This window comes from Oncorhynchus mykiss, chromosome 19 (assembly GCF_013265735.2).
Source record: "Oncorhynchus mykiss isolate Arlee chromosome 19, USDA_OmykA_1.1, whole genome shotgun sequence".
Lineage (NCBI taxonomy): Eukaryota > Metazoa > Chordata > Actinopteri > Salmoniformes > Salmonidae > Oncorhynchus > Oncorhynchus mykiss.
In genome coordinates, this window is record NC_048583.1 from 6,413,262 (window position 1) to 6,424,122 (window position 10,861).

At 46.9% G+C, this 10,861-nt stretch overlaps 1 protein-coding gene across 4 annotated transcripts in view; it reads right to left on the reverse strand.

Annotated features, from left to right (window-relative positions):
• The window catches only part of LOC110518704 (zinc finger protein basonuclin-2-like), a 156,777-nt gene that overhangs the window by 16,120 nt on the left and 129,796 nt on the right, over positions 1-10,861 (reverse strand). The gene's annotated exons all lie outside the window — the stretch shown is intronic.

A 10,861-nucleotide genomic window follows, 5' to 3' on the forward strand; every position in this document is an offset into this window, starting at 1 on the left:
CCATGTTAATTTAAGTGCGTCTTTGGAGGTGACACCGATCTGGCATCACTTTCATTAAGAACAGACCTGGGATCAGTTTTTATGTTAATGAGGTTTACGGGATGCATATCTCCCATCAGATTCAATACTAATAAAGCAGCCATACTTTATCAGTGTGACCGTGTCAAGAGGAAAACGCATGTGCTTGCATTTACACTGCCTATGGAGAGAAGGTGGGAGGGAACGGGAAATGTAATGAAGTAAATGTTGACAGGACATATTTTACATCGGCCTTGGTGTTTCCCAACCCTGTGCTTGTGGAGCCCTGTGGAAGCGTGGGAAACAAAGTTTCCATCCTGGGAGAAAAGAATGACTCCGATGGGAGAGCTCTAAGCATTATTCCAAGAGGAGCACTTTCCTTGGCGGCCGTCTCTTTTGGAGATGGTGCTATTAACCACAGAAAAATAAAACGCCTCGAGTTTTGAACAAACATGCGCGTCAATTGCCAAACGTCGAGACATGGCAATGGATTCTGGGAAAGGAATCTTGGCAAGACCTGAACCTGAACTGAAGGAGTTTGCGGTCGGGCTCAGAGCTTTGATACACAGAATACTGACCCAGTTTTGTTGTCTCAGACTCTGAACCCACTGGTGCTCTGACTGTGTACTGGGAGGGTGGAACCCAGCAAATCACTAACAGAGATTGGCACATCCTGTCAATTAAACAACTTATTTGATTGACAGACTTTAACAGGTGTTAGTATGAGATTCAACATTAGTGCTAATCAATTATCTAGACATTTTATTTTAAATTTAAGTCCCATATTGCTTGTTCACACGGGAAGAAAACGGGGCTGTGTGCACTACAGAGCTGCTACTTTGTGAATGGTGTCAGTGTGTGTGCATATATGTATGTAATAATGTATGCATGAGTGTGTGTGTGTGTGTGTGTGTGTGTGTGTGTGTTTATTATATGAGTGGTGGGGATAAACACTACAGTTTACTCTGCATGGTCCTGTGGGACCTCTGCAGCCCAGTCAAGTGTGACTTCAAGGGAACGACAGTGCAACCACAACAATTAGAAGCAACGCTAGGGTACTGTTCCCCGTTCACACCCCGCTCCTTCTCTCCTGCCTGGCAGAATCTATCAGAGATACAACAGTCTAAGAGGGTGTAAAAATACATCACAAAGCGCCTTAAAGGGAAAAACACAAGATAAATGTTTAACAAGACAGAGGGAGGGAGAGAATGGAAAAGGAAGTGTGTGTGTGTTCGTGTGTGTGTGTGTGAGAGTGAGAAGGGGGGGTAGATAGAGAGTGGTTGCACATCATGCCCTTAGACATAGAAGCCAAATGAATCCTTGGGAGACGAAACATCAATAGTAACTGGGGTTATTTGTTGTTAAATATACATTAAAAAAACATTTTACACTTTCATTCTGTGTGTGTGAGTTTTTCGCTTGGAGGTATATGACTTTAAATTGTAGCCTGGGCACTATTATTTCATAGCTGCACGGCCGTTGGGGCATGTGGATTTCCATCGGATTCCATTGAAAAAAGTGAAGTATAATTAGGCAGAAAGATAAGAAATGGAGAGAATTGCTCAGATATAGTCACTTTGAAATGTACAACGGGAGTCGTAGAATAAGGGTCACATACGTTAATAAACTGACAAGTACATAACAGGCACGTACGCACAAGGGACACAAACTCACCAAGTGATTGGTGCAGAATGGAATAGCTATGACACATTCCAATATACGTGGTACTATTTTGGATCTGTTTACTGTTACAAAGTGACACTAATGAAATACAATACAGCAAATTTTATCAGAGGTAGGTTATGGATTAGAAGATGCCCAATAAAAAGGTAGGCCTACACTGCGCAGATCAATGAACAATAAATGTTCCTCACTTACCCTAACCACTGAGGAGAGAGTCAGACATTGCTGTTTCAAAGGTTCAAAGGTCACGCCACCACTTGGCAGTCCAAGTCCCCTTAAAAACCCATCACACGCAATTTATCCTTGTGCTTTTCAGAACACTGTCACCGGACACAGACAAGTATGGCTTATGTTCTTATCATATTCTTCCCTCCCATCCCTTCATCCCTGCAGTGGGGGCTAGGAAAACACACACAGCCCAGCCTCCGTCCACTGTTCTGCTCTGCTCCAGATGCTCCTGGAGCACAGTCAACAGGGGCTTAGGCCACGGAAGGGGAGAGACACTGATGGAGAGAAAGACAGACAGACAGGGAGAGATAGATGGAGAGAGAGAGGGGGGATAGAAACACAGACAGGAAGAGAGAGAGGGTGAGGGAGAAACTCCAGCTTGCATTTACTGAACCCCACACCAACCAGAGTGAGTGAACAATATGAGGGGATTAGCTTGACTACAGTTCCTGGTCCAGGGGGAAACCTCATGTGCTTTTTATCTCAGAAACTCCTCATTATTATTCGGCCATTTTATAACCCCTCTCTGTTTACGTTGTGTAATAGTAGATGTTTAACGTGTTTTATGGTAACACTATCAAAGTACAGACCACAAGAGCTGGGCAACCAACAATTCTAAATAAATATTAACAGATAATAAAACATAACATATTCGACAATGAACAAGAACATGTTTCATTGCATATTTCAGTCAAAGCAATGCTATTTGATGCTATCATGACTGGGCTTCATGTCTTTTATATACAAAATCAACTCTTTAGCACTTTTCTGTAAATAAACTTAAACTGTGAGACTCGATCCACGTTCAAACACAAAGATATGCAATGATAAACCCACTTGTAAATCAAACGGCGCTTGTTAATTGAATGCTAACTTCCTAGAAGATGAGAAATGACGTCTAACACCACAATAGCTAGTGTGTGTGTGTATATATACACACTGTGTACATATCATATCTCAAATTCCGAGACAGCTGATGTACATATTTGCACACAAACACACAGTCCCTGTAGTGTTAACCACCTCTTGCAGCCCACTCTGCATTAGCGCATTAGTCTAGCGCCGCTGCAGTGTGAGTAACAAATGTGCCATTAGAAGCACTTTTTACAAGGAGGCACTCATCTCCCAATTAGCCTAATGTTGGCCCTCTCATTCCCATGTATTTTCCAGCACTGCCCCCTCCACCCCTCCATCCAACCCCAAGTAATACCTCATTAATCCCTCCCCCTCGCCCCGTTCCTCCTCCCTCCAGAGGTATGACAGATCACCCTGTCACAACACATCCCAGAGTCCTTTTAAACAATGCGGATAAACCTCAGTTTGTGAGGTTAATGACAATGAAACAATCATTACAGCAGAGACGCGGCGGTAGGATACTTAATCTAGTGGACGGCCCTCTACCCCCTCTACGTTATTACTTTATCCACCGTGTCCGTGTCACTCGGAATTCATCCGCCCGACGACGGCTGTGTTTATTTATCTTGCAACCGGTTGGCTCGCTAGCGGCGTTCCCAGGTAATGTTTGCTAGTAGCGGAGGTGCCCGGGTGTTGTCGGGGGCGCCCGGCCCAGCAACCTGCCGTGTTAAATGATGGCTGACAGGAGAAGATGAAGATGGTCTTGTTATGGGGCCGGGGCAACGCTGTCAGATTAAAACAAAACAGCCAATTATACAATTAGCTGTAGCGCTATTATTAACAGGCTGCGCTGAGAGAGAGAGAAGCTGGGAGGTTTTACATAGAGGACTAGAAGGAAAACATACACATACATCACTAATCATCACCTATCATAACCAATGACCCAGTCTATTTGGCAGGGAATGGAGAGAGACCCTGCACTCCTCACGCAAGGCAAACAAAGCTAATATCAACCATTAATATCTATGGGCTGTTAGCTGTACAGTCAACAGTCGTGTTCTGGGGTTTGTGGAATAGGGGATCTGTGACCCAGATAGAACTAAAGATGTCATAACGGGGGTTATCAGTCTTTCTAGGCTTTATGATAATGCCATTCAATAGACACATACATTATATCCAGGAAGTGCATCTTGGCCCTAATAGATGTAGGCTACAATGCGTAGGCTGGCTACGCTTCAGGCGGATTCACCAAGGGCAGAGCGATGCGACCAGCCACCACACGGCTGTATGTATTACCCTATCGCCGCGAAGGAGACTACTGGCTGGCCGTGGCGTTGGAGTTGAACCCTGGGAACCACATCGATCCACCAATCGGCTTGGAGTGCCGCGTACCCCCAGAAGACACCAGGGAATCCCCTATTGATCCCCCTCGGCCGCTCTCTCATCCCCAACGTGAAAAAGAAACGGCCTCTATCCCCACGCTCGCCACTTCAAGGGAGGTTAAGCACGAGTTCCTTGTGATCTGAGAAGGTCTTGAACCTTGTGGCTTCCCTCCTCCATGTTCTGTTTCTCTCCCTCCCTTTCTCCCATAATTGTTTTCTCTTTCTATCGTCCATGAATAATGTATTTGGGTAGTGGTGGTGGCGAGAGGGATGCCATGGGGGATGGGGTTCACAAAAGCTCAGTGCCTGGAGCCATCAAGTCAGAGGGCTAGGGCTGTCTCCAGCCCCTGCTCCGCTCCCATTGGCTCTCTGGTGGCAAGGTCGGAGGTCATTGGTTGAACAACCAGCACCACTTCCTGCATGGTGATGATGGGTCACAGGGGAGTGGGTCGACCCAGACGTGGGCGGAGGACATTTGTAAGGAACCGGTACTCTGTGATCTCGCTTAGCTAACACCATGTTCTCATTTAAACTGAATGTTTTGTATGTGAGAGAACACACTTTAAAGATGGCGAACGCTTTACATTATTTTCTGCATTATCCTACATAATTATATCTGATTGGTAAAAGGGCATTTTTAAATGTTTACTTCCAATTGAATTGATACAGTAGTGCTGTTAGATAATGGTGTCATGTATTACAACACTCAAAGGAAACAAGACACTGACACTGTCTTAGAGGAAACAATCAGAAACAGTCTGAGAGAGAGAGAGAGAGAGAGAGAGAGAGAGAGAGAGAGAGAGAGAGAGAGAGAGAGAGAGAGAGAGAGAGAGAGAGAGAGAGAGAGAGAGAGAGAGAGAGAGAGAGAGAGAGAGAGAGAGAGAGAGAGAGAGAGAGAGAGAGAGAGAGAGAGAGAGAGAGAGAGAGAGAGCAGGTGGGGTTGGGTGATCTTAAAGGACTCATGATGACCCCCTGAGGGGAGTGCGACTCACCCAGCCCAGGCCTGGAGAATCATCCTGTTTTCCATATAACATCCCAGCCGCCCCTTAAAAAGACACCCTGACGTCTAAACCAGGTGGGATTCAATAAAAGTCTACACATGGCCCTTCTGCTGCGGCACGTTCATCATTCTTACTAGAACTTGGGAGGGGGAGGCAGATCAGATATGGAATCCGGGTTGATGCCTTTTCCGTTATTCAATTAAACCCAGGCACTGCAGGTCGTGGTCAATATGATGCTCATCAGTGCCAGAGACTCCTTCAGAGCCAGAATGACTGGGGTCTGCTCTCTTTGCAGTGTGAGTGAATGTGACTGCTTTTTCACTGAGAACCAGACACAGTGATCAAGCAATTCAAGCAGACTAGCCCAGAGATACCCTGGCTCTGCCTCCCTGGTTGCTCTCCAACCTGATTTAACTCAAGGCTTTGGTAAAATATTAATGACGACGTGTCGGTTGTTGCTTAGGGCGCTAATCGAGTGGAGTGAAATTTATAGTGGTGGTTGCATGCAGGCGGTTTAGGGCCTTTCTACCAGGACAGATAGGGTGAGTCACTCTCTGGCACTCCTTGACATCCAAGTGGCCCAGGGTGAGCTGTTCCCCCTCTTTTTCCCAGGGTCTCTCTCTTTCTGCCCCTAAAGAGTGTCTGGTAACCTCTGGTTGTTTTAAAGCTGTCCCTCCGCAACCCTTCAAAGGGAAGGAGGACGGTCCTTTGGCCACAGCCCAGCAGAGGTGCAGATGGGGCGGCACATGGAAGCCATTTCGGGGGCCTCTGCGCCGCAGTGGATTAGAAAAAATATATATTTGGAGCTGCCCAGGCTTCAGATCAGTTCAGAACCTTTCAAGATGCTCCCGCAGCAGTTAAATCTTAGCACCGTCTGGCCGGGCTTGGACTGATCTATTGATTTCACTGTCTTTTTTCACAAGGCTTCCAAGCTAACGTTTTGGCTATCTAGCCCCGCTGTGCTAAGCAGCCGTATCCTCGGTCTACAGTGTAAAACACAGCGGACCCAGAATGCACCCAGGGGGGACTCCTCTGAGAAGTGAGGGAGCAATAAATGAGAGAAAAGAGAGGAGGGAGAGAAAGGAGGGAAGGAGGGAGCGCCTGATGGTTCACATTAATTGAGGATGATTCGTGTGATGTGCAGCGTTTGGACGCGGCCAGGCCGGTCTGTCCTGGGCCTGGGAGACAGATGTGGGGGCCGCTGTTCCTCCTCCAGGGGCTGAAAGGAGCAGTGAGGCGGCTGAGAAATGGCCTGTCTGTCCAGGGGGGTGGGGGGAAGGGGCTGCTTTGGTGTGATGTCCTGCTTTTCTCTCCCTCTTATATCACATCTCCTTTGTCTTGATTACTATTTTGGCAAGGACCACGGGAGGAAAGGTGCATTAACATGTGCTCACCATTTGCTCCTTGGCTCTGCTCATTGGCTTACAGTATGTTTCTGTTGTATTCTGATGTATGTATGTGTTGTTTCTGTTCTCCCTCAGTGTAATACCTGTCCCCCCCTCTAACAGTTGACGGAGAGAAACAAGTCTGATCTGTTTGAAGATTAGCCCCGCTGGAGCGAGGACAAGTAAAACATTGATACTTGATATTTGTTGCGTTTTCTAACCTAATATGGACTAATGACACTTGAGAATGAGGTTCCAACCTTCACTAATCATCAACTTAATCTCATAGTCTGTGTCTGCCCATATTTTACAACAGAGAAAGCAGAGGTGTAATGAATTATAATTTAATACAATTCTTCAAAGCCAATAAACATCAACTCCTACGTCTTTATGTAAAAATGCATCAAATATAATTTCTTATTCCATTCTTACCTGTGATCAACCACAACTAATTTAATACACAGATACACCAATTCCCTACACAGTGCACATTGTAAACTGAAATAACTGAGCACGAGACTGACTGATAAAAATAGACAAAAACACACAATGTACTGACTCCTATCTGCACATGGTGATTTTCCAGTGTCTCCCATCATCATCCTGCAGGAGTAGTGGTGTCTATAACACACCATTAGGGGAGCTCTCAGCCTACTGTGTTTTTACTGGGCTAGCATGCAGCAGAGAGAGGAGAGAATGAGCTAATGGACTCTTTACTTAATGTGATTAGAGCCATTATTGACATGCTGCCAGGAAGATGCAAGACCATTAACTCAACTCCCACCACTCCTCTACCCCCCTGGTTCCACGGCAGCTCTGTACCCTATTTTACTGCCTGCCTGCCTCCCTGCCTACTTCCCTGCCTTGCCCTGCCTGCCTGCCTCTCTTCATGCTTTCACACACAGGGGCCCCTAGACGGGGGGTATGGGGTCCCCAGAGAAGTACTGCACATGTTTTTGTCGTTGTTCCTGGGAGTCGTTGTAGCGTCTCGCAAAATCCCACCACGCTTTACAGCACAGTACACTGGCTTATCAGAGCACACTGGCTTATCAGAGTACACTGGCTTATCAGAGCACACTGGCTTATCAGAGTACACTGGCTTATCAGAGTACACTGGCTTATCAGAGCACACTGGCTTATCAGAGCACACTGGCTTATCAGAGTACACTGGCTTATCAGAGCACACTGGCTTATCAGAGTACACTGGCTCATCAGAGCACACTGGCTTATCATAGCACACTGGCTTATCAGAGCACACTGGCTTATCAGAGCACACTGGCTCATCAGAGCACACTGGCTTATCAGAGTACACTGGCTTATCAGAGTACACTGGCTTATCAGAGCACACTGGCTTATCAGAGCACACTGGCTTATCAGAGCACACTGGCTTATCAGAGCACACTGGCTTATCAGAGTACACTGGCTTATCAGAGCACACTGGCTTATCAGAGCACACTGGCTTATCAGAGCACACTGGTTTATCAGAGCACACTGGCTTATCAGAGTACACTGGCTTATCAGAGCACACTGGCTTATCAGAGCACACTGGCTCATCAGAGCACACTGGTTTATCAGAGCACACTGGCTTATCAGAGCACACTGGCCCCCCGGCAACAAGACATGCATGTACATCTGTCTGTTCACTCTAATCCACTTGAAATGACAGAGCAATAACAAGCTGTAAACATGACTGGCCCATCAAGGAACAATAGATCAGATCGATTGTATTGCATGTTTGACGGGGGAAATCTAATTGTTGCTGTTTGCTTTGAAATGACTAACATGAACAGGATTCTGTTCAAGTGTCCACGAGGAAAGTAAAAGGTATACTTAAGTAGGAAATTGTCGCCCCCCCCCCCCCTGTTTCAAATTACAATGGTTCAGCCACTCTGGTTTTAAATGGCCTCATTGGGATTGTTGCTTGGCATGTGGGTCGGCCCATTCATCTTTGAAAAGGTGGGTGGCACTGTTGCTGCAGTGTGATTTACACTACCCCACCTGAGTGCCAGAACACATCTATCCCTGTGGCATAGCAGTTCACATAGCCAGAGGCGCCTGGAGAATGTGTGTGTGTGTTCGGTGTGTGTGTGGAGTAAGTAACTGTTAGTATGCATTTGGGCCACAATGTGTGTTTTCTTTTGTGTGTTAGTGTACATACTTGGTGTGCGTGCGTGTGTGTGTGTGTGGGTCTCGCAGGGCACTGTTCCAGGTCCCTGGGCCTGTCTACTGTCATAAGTACCATAGTGGTGATTACTTACTGCAAGAATAAACATCATCCCCATGTGCCCAGTCTCTCTGCACTGTAACGTATACATGAAGAAACGCTATAGACCATCAAAACACACAAGACCCCCAAAATAAAATCAAGCCAAACATGTTGTTTTGCCATTTGCGTGCGTGTAAGCACATGTAATACATTTGGATGAATAGCTTTAGTTTTGGACGCTTCAAATGAAACCCAAGTGGCTTTGAAAGGTAGAGAGAAAAGAAAGACTGGAATGTATCAGGACGCTGATAGAGGAGAGGAAAACAAAGGTTTTAGAAGGCCGGGGGACGCCAGGCGTGGGGAGGTGGAGATTGTGGAGCCCTTGTAGACCTGTGTGTGTATGTGTGCGTTTGAGCCATCCATGCACACACACATCTGGTCTGCAACACTCTGTCCATTTCACTGGACTTTTCTACTTTCTGATTTTCATTGTTCCTCACAGTCTACTAAACCCTCTTCTCCCTGGAGAGCCCCTAGCTTCACCATTCCTCCTTCGTTCCCTCGTTCATTCCGTCGCGCTACAATATGTGAAATGACAGGCTGCTATAATACACAGGTTTGTGGTGTGCGTTCCACTCTCTGTGGTTTTCAAGGACTACCTTGAAATACTTCAAATGTTCTCCTTTCCCAAACCCCAACATGTGTTTTTATGGCAGACGACATGTAGTCCACCTTAGCTCCACTGCCTTAGCTCTCCTACTCTACTCCGGTAGAACTACAGATCCCAGTGGCACAGAGCTGCAAAACGAAAGCTGTCATTTTGGTTCAATAGGGAGCCCTGAGAGGGTCATACAGGCCCTTAACAAGTTCATTGTTTATTTTATTGTTGGGAGGCAGAAACCCAAACCCCTGTGATTCCTGGCGGGACCAGAGACGTGACGAGAGGACTGTCAGCTCCCCATAACCGGCCGTGTAACTTCCTTTAATAAATGTCAACTCCGTGACCCTCTGGCCAATCACGGGGCTGCACGGTGGGCGGCGGCCACACAATGTCTGGGGCTGGCCCTGTGACACAGGAGGAAGTGGAGAGGGAGACAGTGTTTGTTCAGAGGGACACATGGGACCACCTGGAGACCAGGTTCCAGGACCAAGGGAGGAAAACATAACCTCCAGAGGTGACGTGTGTGTGTGTGTGTGTGTGTGTGTGTGTGTGTGTGTGTGTGTGTGTGTGTGTGTGTGTGTGTCTGTGTCTCTGTGTGTGTGTGTGTGTGTGTGTGGCAATGCGTGCCTGTTAATCAGAGACATAAGCATTTTCATATCAATAAATCCAGTATGAACACACATGTACCGGTATGTAAGTGTGTGTAAGTACATGTATGTGTGTGTAAGTACACGTCTGTGAGTGACTGTGTGTAATGTAATACTATCCCCCATTGTTTGGGTCTGTCTCGTCTGGCGGTGCTGTGTAGTTCAGTGCAGGGACTATCGATCCCTGGCCCTGTGGTCTAAGGGTTCCTGTCAGTAAACTCATTGAGCCGGGGCACCCTCTGTTCCCCCCCTCTGCCCCCACATAGCTACAAGCTAAACAGCCATCACAGAAACTCAATACGGCCAGACAAGTCCTGCTAGCCAGTACCTTCCCTCCCGCTAGGTCCCGCGAGGCTAACGCTAAGTCAATTCAGACGTGTAGCATCTCACACCAGTCTGAACCTGTTGTTGCCAGGGCTAGCGTGTTAGCGCTAATATGTCTCTCCATACAAATTACAAGCCGGGGGAAGAGGGACCAGATGCAATAAATATGGATTAGCTAATGTCCAGGTCCTCTCAGGTCTGTCGGGGTGGCTAGTGTTAGTGTTAGCGATAGCTGCTAAAGGAACGGGTCTGTCTGCGGCGTAGAGGTGGCGGGGGAGAGGGGAAGTGAAGCCTCACGGGAGCTCCTGGTGAGTTCTGGGAAATGAACTCCCTGCTTCCTTTAAATATACTGTCTAATGTAAATGGGGAGAGGAGGAGAGAGAGGGTGGATATCATTTAGAAAACAATTAGTGGATAATGGAAGAGAGGATGAGGTGGTGGTGTTTTTTATTTGAATATTGACCAGCCAGA